Below are 9674 nucleotides of genomic sequence, written 5' to 3' on the forward strand. Positions count from 1 at the left end.
AGTGCATGCATGGGTTAACATAAGGTTAAGTAGAAACGATCTTGTCTGGGGAGTGGGTAGCACCAAGCTTCCCGCCAAATTCCCACAGTGGGGATTGTTTTAATGGTGTGTGTCATGATATGTAATATATCATGTATATGTCTTGGATACCACACATTTTGATGTGAGAAAGGATTACATCTGGTATTTAAGCAATGACATGTATCTTCTGGATTTGTTTGTTATATCGCCTTAAAACTCAACATTGTCTTGTAAGATTATTTTGGCCATTTTGTGGATTCAAGTAAGGTAGGTAGCTAAGACAACCAAACATCACATTCAAAATATGGCATATGTGATCTGGCTAACTATATGTGTTTATATCAAGCAGATGCAGTAACTGTTACTGTTAGAAAAATACTGTAAGGGGGAACTACAGTTTTTCAATATAATTTTTTGGGAATCAGCAACTTTTTCAAATGATTATAATCGATAAGCATCATAAAGTTATCTGAGGACTGACATACAGTACATACTACATACAGCCTGACTTAATAACATCAGTAGACTTTACACATAAATCTTACTTGAAAGGGTTCCAGTATTTTAAAGAAATGCATAAAATGTAATATCCTTGATGCCGACATGGAGCCTTGCATTTTACCTTTTCTATCCATACTCATGTCATCTGCAAGATTTACATCAGGCAGTGCTGGCTGCAAAGCCCAATGGTATGGAGCTTGGGTGTGCTTTTCATTTCTGATAGCTCTTTACCATGTCCCTGGAAAAAGGGAGAATTCTAACCAATGTGCCCTACATATTCTTTGAGTCCTCGACAATATTAAGCGATTGGGAAAGAATGGCATGACTAGCTGAGGGAATACCTGACCACTGACTGAGGTTGACCACAACCAACACTTCTAGACAGCGGGTTAACTGACCACTGACTGAGGTTGACCACAACCAACTCCTAGACAGGGCGTTACCTTCCCACTGACTGAGGTTGACCACAACCAACACTTCTAGACAGGGCGTTACCTTCCCACTGACTGAGGTTGGCCAGAACCAACACTTCTAGACAGGGCGTTACCTTCCCACTGACTGAGGTTGACCACAACCAACACTTCTAGACAGCGGGTTAACTGACCACTGACTGAGGTTGACCACAACCAACTCCTAGACAGGGCGTTACCTTCCCACTGACTGAGGTTGGCCAGAACCAACACTTCTAGACAGGGCGTTACCTTCCCACTGACTGAGGTTGACCAGAACCAACACTTCTAGACAGGGCGTTAACTGACCACTGACTGAGGGTTGACCAGAACCAACTCCTAGACAGGGCGTTACCTTCCCACTGACTGAGGTTGACCACAACCAACTCCTAGACAGGGCGTTACCTTCCCACTGACTGAGGTTGACCAGAACCAACTCCTAGACAGCGGGTTAACTGACCACTGACTGAGGGTTGACCAGAACCAACTCCTAGACAGGGCGTTACCTTCCCACTGACTGAGGTTGACCAGAACCAACTCCTAGACAGGGCATTACCTTCCCACTGACTGAGGTTGACCAGAACCAACACTCCTAGACAGGGCGTTACCTTCCCACTGACTGAGGTTGGCCAGAACCAACACTTCTAGACAGGGCGTTACCTTCCCACTGACTGAGGTTGACCAGAACCAACACTTCTAGACAGGGCATTACCTTCCCACTGACTGAGGTTGACCAGAACCAACACTCCTAGATAGGGCGTTACTTTCCCACTGACTGAGGTTGACCACAACCAACCCTCCTAGACAGGGCATTGCCTTCCCACTGACTGAGGTTGACCAGAACCAACTCCTAGACAGGGCGTTACCTTCCCACTGACTGAGGTTGACCAGAACCAACTCCTAGACAGGGCATTGCCTTCCCACTGACTGAGGTTGACCAGAACCAACTCCTAGACAGGGAATACATGCCCACTGACTGAGGGTTGACCAGAACCAACACTTCTAGACAGGGCGTTACCTCACCACTGACTGAGGTTGACCAGAACCAACTCCTAGACAGCGCGTTAACTGACCACTGACTGAGGGTTGACCAGAACCTTAACGCCTAGACAGGGCATTGCCTTACCACTGACTGAGGTTGACCAGAACCAACTCCTAGACAGGGCTTTACCTGACCACTGACTCAGGTAGATACCACATTGTGGAAGAAGGCCTCATATTCAGATGGATTCCTCAGAACTAGCACAGTCAATGTAGTCAGCGCAGCTATCCCCATTGAGACCGTGTCTGTGCCTCGATCTAGGATAAGCAAAACAAACATGGCGGTGTTCGCCTTAGCAATCTCACTCGAAAAAATGCCTCCTCCGTTCCTGTCATTATTGAAAGAGATTGTGATATCTCACATCTCAAAATAGGGCTACTTAATGTTAGATCCCTCACTTCCAGGTCAGTTATAGCCAATGAACTAATCACTGATCATAATCTTGATGTGATTGACCTGACTGAAATATGGCTCAAGCCTGATGAATTTACCATGTTAAATGAGGACTCTCCTCTTGGTTACACTAGTGACCATATTCCCTGCCCATCCCGCAAAGGTGGAGGTGTTGCTAACATTTATGATAGCAAATTTCAATTTACCCCCCAAAAATTTAGAGGTCAATAACTTTTGTTATTGACCAAATACTTATTTTCCACCATAATTTGCAAATAAATTCATAAAAAATTCTACAATGTGATTTTCTGGATTTTTTTTCTTCTCATTTTGTCTGTCATAGTTGAAGTGTACCTATGATGAAAATTACAGGCCTCTCTCATCTTTTAAAGTGGGAGAACTTGCACAATTGGTGGCTGACTAAATACTTTTTTGCCCCACTGTATATTGTGGATCTAAAAAAAAATTCTCATAATCCTCAGACCACCATTTATTATGTTTTCAACCGCAACAAATAATCTGCTCAGACCCCAACCAAGGATCATCAAAATCCGGGCTATAAATTCTTGGACAACCCAAAGATTCCTAGATTCCCCTCCAGACTCCCTCCACCTACCCAAGGATGTTCGGAGAACAAAAATAGGTTAACCACCTACCTGAGGATCTTGGATTTACATCAGGCAGTGCTGGCTGCAAAGCCCAATTGTATGGGGCTTGGGTGTGCTTTTCATTTCTGATAGCTCTTTACCATGTCCCTGGAAAAAGGGAGAATACTAAACAATGTGCTCTACATATTCATTGAGTCCTCGACAGTATTAAGCGATTGGGAAAGAATGGCATGCCTAGATGAGGGAATACCTGACCACTGACTGAGGTTGACCACAACCAAGTGGTGTGGGGGCTGTGCTTTGGCAAAGTAGGTTGGGTTATATCCTTCCTGCTTGGCCCTGTCCGGGGGTATCATCGAATGGGGCCACAGTGTCTCCTGGCCCCTCCTGTCTCAGCCTCCAGTATTTATGCTGCAGTAGTTTGTGTCGTGGGGCTAGGGTCAGTCTGTTATATCTGGAGTACTTCTCCTGTCTTATCCGGTGTCCTGTGTGAATTTAAGTATGCTCTCTCTAATTCTCTCTTTCTCTCTTTCTTTCTCTCTCTCGGAGGACCTGAGCCCTAGGACCATGCCTCAGGACTACCTGGCATGATGACTCCTTGCTGTCCCCAGTCCACCTGGCCGTGCTGCTGCTCCATTTTCAACTGTTCTGCCTGCGGCTAGGGAACCCTGACCTGTTCACCGGACGCGCTACCTCGACTTTCTCTCTCTCTCTCCTCTCTCTCTCTCTCTCTCTCTCTACCGCACCTGCTGTCTTGACCTCTGAATGCTCGGCTATGAAAAGCCAACTGACATTTACTGCTGAAGTACTGACCTGTTGCACCCTCTACAACCACTGTGATTATTATTTGACCCTGTTGATCATCTAGGAACATTTGAACATCTTGAAGAACAATCTGGCCTTAAATGGCCATGTACTCTTTTAATCTCCACCCAGCACAGCCAGAAGAGGACTGACCACCCCTCAGAGCCTGGTTCCTCTCTAGGTTTCGTTCTAGGTTCCTGCCTTTCTAGGGAGTTTTTCCGAGCCACCGTGCTTCTACATCTTTAATGTTTGAGGTTTTAGGCTGCTTTTCTGTATAGCACTTTGTGACATCTGCTGATGTAAAAAGGGCTTTATAAATACATTTGTTTGATTGATTAAACTGTTTGTCGAGCTTACATTGTTCAAATGTCTCCTATCCCAGATTTGAGGGTAAAGACTCTGTAGCTAAAACATACAAATCACTGTCATAAGATGATAAAGAGCTGTGAGTAAAGCATTGATAACAGTTCATGATGATCCTAATGACCTTATAAAGCTACCCTAGCAGATTTCTTTCTGAAAATATCTGCATCAAAGGGGAAGAGGATCTGGACATTCACACAAAAAACTTTTTTCCTTATAGTGCAGCAGATCTGCCCATTCGTCAGGTTAACTTTCTTTATGGCTTACAATGTAAAACCACAGGCAGTCCCACAGGTCTGTTCGGCCAGGTAATGCTGTGTCCCAAATGGCACCCTATTCTCTTTGTGGTGCACTGCTTTTGATTAAGGCCCATGGGGATCTGGTCAAAAGTAGTGCACTATGTAGTGAATAGGGTGGCATTTGGGACACTAGGTCTTAGCTTACTACTGATGCTTCCAGCCAGCACTGCAGAAGTGGAAAATGCTGCTTCTGGGAGTGTAATATAGTCTGGCATCATACCACTGAGGCCTTATAGAATTGGTTATATCCAGCTCTGCAGTTAGAAGTATAAGCAGTGGTGTAAAATAATTAAGTACAAGTACTTGAAAGTATTACTTAATCATTTTTGGGGTTATCTGTACTTACTTTCAATTTATATTTTTGTCAACTATTACTTTTACTTTACTACATTCCTAAAGATAATAAGGTACTTTTTACTCCAAACATTTTCCCTGACACCCAAAGGTGCTTGTTACATTTGAATGCTTAGCAGGACAGGAAAATTGTCAAATTCATGTACTTAAGAGAACATCCCTGGTCATCCCTACTGCCTCTGATTTGGAGGACTCATTAAACACACATGCTATGTTTGTAAATTATGTCTGAATGTTGGAGTGTGCCACTGGCTATACGTAAATAATAAAAAAAAACAAGAAAATTGTGCCATCTGGTTTGCTCAATATAAGGAATTTGAAATGATTTATACTTTTACGTTTGATACTTAAGTATACCTGAAACCAAATACTTTTAGACTTTTACTCAAGTAGTATTTTACTGGGTGGCTTTCACTTTTACTTAAGTAAATTATTATGAAGGTATTTTTACTTTTACTCAAGTATGACAATTGGGTCATTTTTCACCACTGAGTACCACTCAAATGTGTTGGCATTACTGTTTTCTTCAATTGTTGAAAATATGTGCCTATTTGAATTCAGGATGAAGATTTGATGTAATGATGCACTCATCCAGAAAGACTGAAGACTGATACTTCTGAGAATATTTTTGCACAAAAGGTGAACTAAGCATTCCTGAATGAATCAGGCATGATGACTGCAGCCCTCACTTTTTCCACACATTCATCCATTCACATGTACGGTGGTGACATGTGACACAGAAGATTAATGCAGTGGCCTGTTTCTCATTACGCTAAATTGGTGATTGTGGTAAGGAAAATGTATGGAAAATGTCTAAATGTGTACTAGTAAACTCATGCTGGGCTTGGGCAAAGTAAATCAAAGCTCTTCGGCTAATTAGGGAGGCCGGCTGATTCAGCAGCATCCCAGCAGCTTCCATTGTCTGGCAGCATCTAAGAACTTAACAGTTAGCTAAGGCTCTTCAAAGCTCCAACACAGCTTTCTTTGGGTTTATAATAGAGCCTTTCTCTTTTGCCATTTGCTAATGCTTGGCCAAGTAGTAGTTGGTCAGGTACAGTTACAGTCTGTGGTGACTCAGCATTGGTCTTCAGTTGGGCGTAAAATGTTCACTGAAATCTAGGTAACAGCCAGCTAAGAGCCAACTCATAAACGAGATCAAACGCATGAAGAATCCCCCCCCCCCCCCCCCCCCACACACCCACCATCCACCACCACCACCACTACTACTATTACCACCACCACCACTACTACTATTACCACCACCACCACTACTACTATTACCACCACTACCACCATCCCTGTTACCACTACTACCACCACTACCACTACTACAACCACTACTGTTATCACTACCACCACCACCACCACCACCACCATTACCACCACTACCACCACCATCACCACTACCTCCACCACCACCACTACCAGCACGACCACCATTACCTCCACCACTACCACCCCTACCACCACCACCACCACCACCCCTACCACTACCACCACCACCCCTACCACAACTACCACCACCACCACCACTACCTCCCCTACCACTACTAGCACGACCAGCACCAATACCACCACCACCACCACTACCACCAACACCCCCACTACTACCACTTCCACTACTACCACCACTACCACCAACACCACTACCTCCCAGCCCCTAGCAGCATCGCTAAGCCCCCTTCCCTAATCTCTCCTTTGACCTCAGTCTTCCATGAGACAGCACTTTTCCCAGCAGAAGAGACACATCCGGAAACCCCGGCTGAGAAACACTCACGCTTCCAGTGAACATAAACTGGCCTCTCCTCTCCTCCTATCATGGTGGAGAATGACTTACTACAGACAGTCTTCGAACACTGCCAATCACCCATTCTTTTGGCAGGTGTGCAGGGAGACAACCTGGTCACGGAGCATTTCATATTATTATGTAAGTAAATACGAGACACTCCATTTAGTTATGTTACATTTCGTATGGTATGTATTAATTTTTGTATGTCCATCACCCATTTGGTTGTTACGAAGATGTTACAATTCATATTAAATGTTACGAATTTGAAAAATGTATGATATGTTACGAATTCTAGCTAGATGGCTAGGTGGCTAACGTTAGCTATATGGCTAATGTTAGCTAGGCTAGGAGTTATGGTTAGGGTTAAGGTTAGGGTTAAGTTTATGAGTTAGTTTAAAGGGTTAAAGTTAGCGTTACGGGAAGGCTTAGATAAAAGTGTTATGGTTAGGGGAAGTGCTAGCTAACATACTAAGTAGTTGCAAAGTAGCTAGAAAGTAGAAAGTAGTTGAAAAGTTGCTAATTAGCTAAAAAGCTAAAGATGTCCGTGATGAGATTTGAACTCGCAACTGAGACGTTTGCGTTATGCGCCCACCCATCCACCCTACTTTTGCCTTAATTAACCATCTGTGTTATGTAACCATTTCAAACGTAAGGTGTCATACTCTAATTTGAGTGTACTGGATTTACATTTACTATGTTTAGTCTATGAGACCAGGCTGAGGGGGAAGGCCACAGGCACTCCAGGTTCTGCTCTTTTCCCCTTTCAGTCTACAGGCACATTTTTTCCACAAGACATGGGTTCTTGACCCTGTTGTAAAAGGTTTTCTACTCTCCCTTTTTTGGGTTCCATTCATAAATCACAGCTCCACTCCATACTTACCTTACCTCACTGACAGTCATAGTTATCAATGAATTGTGTTATTTCCTGAGCATCCAAGGAATGGAATGGATACCTAGTTGTAGAACACAGTAGTTACTCGGTTATATGCTATCTTGTTTTTACGGCTAAGTGCAGTGGACAGGCAGTAACTTGTGGCGATAGACTAGAAAGTGGTTGTGTTGTCTGTTTACCAACAATGCTCATTATCTTCAGAATTAACATTATCGCTTATTTTCAAAGAGCAGAAGCTCCAGAGTGAATAAGGGTAACTACCAGCTGATGGTGCTAAATTAACCCAACTGACTGAACTGCAGATTAGATTTATGATTAGATGAAGAAAACCATCAGGTCTGGTCTGGGATTCCCAAGTGGATCGCTGTCTTGACAAGTGCTGTAATTCACATTGTAATTATGGCTGTTTCTAGCCTAGCAACAGAAAACAATCAACATTCTTTCTATCAACGAATTGAGTGAAATTGTGATGTGTAACTCCCATCATGTTGACTCCCATCACACCATTCTCTTTGATCTCTTGGTGGTCCTTAGTTAGAACTTTCAGTAGTTAGGCTACCTTAGTTGACTCTGTGTACTACGCCTGTGACAACCTAGACTGAGTTATGTTTAAATAAAGCCCTGTGTGGGAAGAGGACAAGAGAACTTTCCATGACTCTCCAGGATGAGATGAGCGAGTCCTGCCAGATGCATGCATCATCATGGCTGGCGAGCTGGTCATATTTGGTTGTTTGTCAGTAACAGATGAGAGCTCCCCACAGGCTATTCCGAGAGATGAGACTTGGGGGCCAAATCAGGGTTATGCCGGGAGGGAGTGAGTGAGTGAGTGAGTGAGTGAGTGAGTGAGTGAGTGAGTGAGTGAGTGAGTGAGTGAGTGAGTGAGTGAGTGAGTGAGTGAGTGAGTGAGGGAGGGAGGGAGGGAGGGAGGGAGGGAGGGAGGGAGGGAGGGAGGGAGGGAGGGAGGGAGGGAGTGATGTGTTTGCTTTTGATTGTTATATAGACAGCAGTGGTACCCTTTGTGATGGGGCTTCAGCTTAACCTTAAGACTATCTTTACACAGCAACGATTATGGGCTCACTGAATGAAAGGCGGTAGTTGAAGGTGATGAGTAGGCTTTTATAGTTTAAGAGAGTTCTAGATACATTTGATCAAAGTTCCATCACTTGCCCTGTCAAGCAATTTTGAAATATTACCATAATATTGACAAATTATTGGGTTATTACAGCAAAGAAGGTGTCAGAGAGACGTTAATTATATAGCTCAGTGTCAGAGAGACGTTAATTATATAGCTCAGTGTCAGAGAGACGTTAATTATATAGCTCAGTGTTAGAGAGATGTTAATTATATAGCTCAGTGTCAGAGAGATGTTAATTATATAGCTCAGTGTTAGAGAGACGTTAATTATATAGCTCAGTGTTAGAGAGATGTTAATTAAATAGCTCAGTGTCAGAGAGATGTTAATTATATAGCTCAGTGTTAGAGAGATGTTCATTATATAGCTCAGTGTTAGAGAGATGTTAATTATATAGCTCAGTGTTAGAGAGATGTTCATTATATAGCTCAATGTTAGAGAGATGTTAATTATATAGCTCAATGTTAGAGAGCGCCAAAGACGATTCAGCAATTCCTTTTATAAATATCTCTGAGAGAGCTCAACTTTCACACTTATTCCTATTGCAACGGTTATGTTGTGGCGTTCTCTTTTTGAGTTAGAGGGCAGTCAATATAACTGACAATATTTGTGACTAAGGCTGACTTGGACTCAAATAGTTGCAATACTTTCACGGTTTAAAGTAGCATACTCACAACTGATCGTGCATTATAGCTCCCTCTAAGCCAAATAAGACATAGCATTTCTGTATTACTGGAAAGGGATTCTTGGTAAGTTCTGAACTTGTATTTGTTTGACATCTGCATCCTCATGGTAACCAAATTAGAAGTGGTTTTTTTTAAGTCTTTCTTCATTCATGGATACTTAATAAAAGGTTGAGCCTCTAGTGCAGTTATTTGATTGGTATATACAGTATGCTCTGACCTAGGCCTTCTATCATGTTCTGTTGAACTGCGGTGTGTTGCGCATCGAGCCAAATACAACTAGCCAATTATTAACGGAATCCAAAATACCTGGGGGAGTGAGCTGTTTGCATCCAACATTAGGT

This window comes from Salvelinus fontinalis, chromosome 20 (genome assembly GCF_029448725.1).
Source record: "Salvelinus fontinalis isolate EN_2023a chromosome 20, ASM2944872v1, whole genome shotgun sequence".
NCBI lineage: Eukaryota > Metazoa > Chordata > Actinopteri > Salmoniformes > Salmonidae > Salvelinus > Salvelinus fontinalis.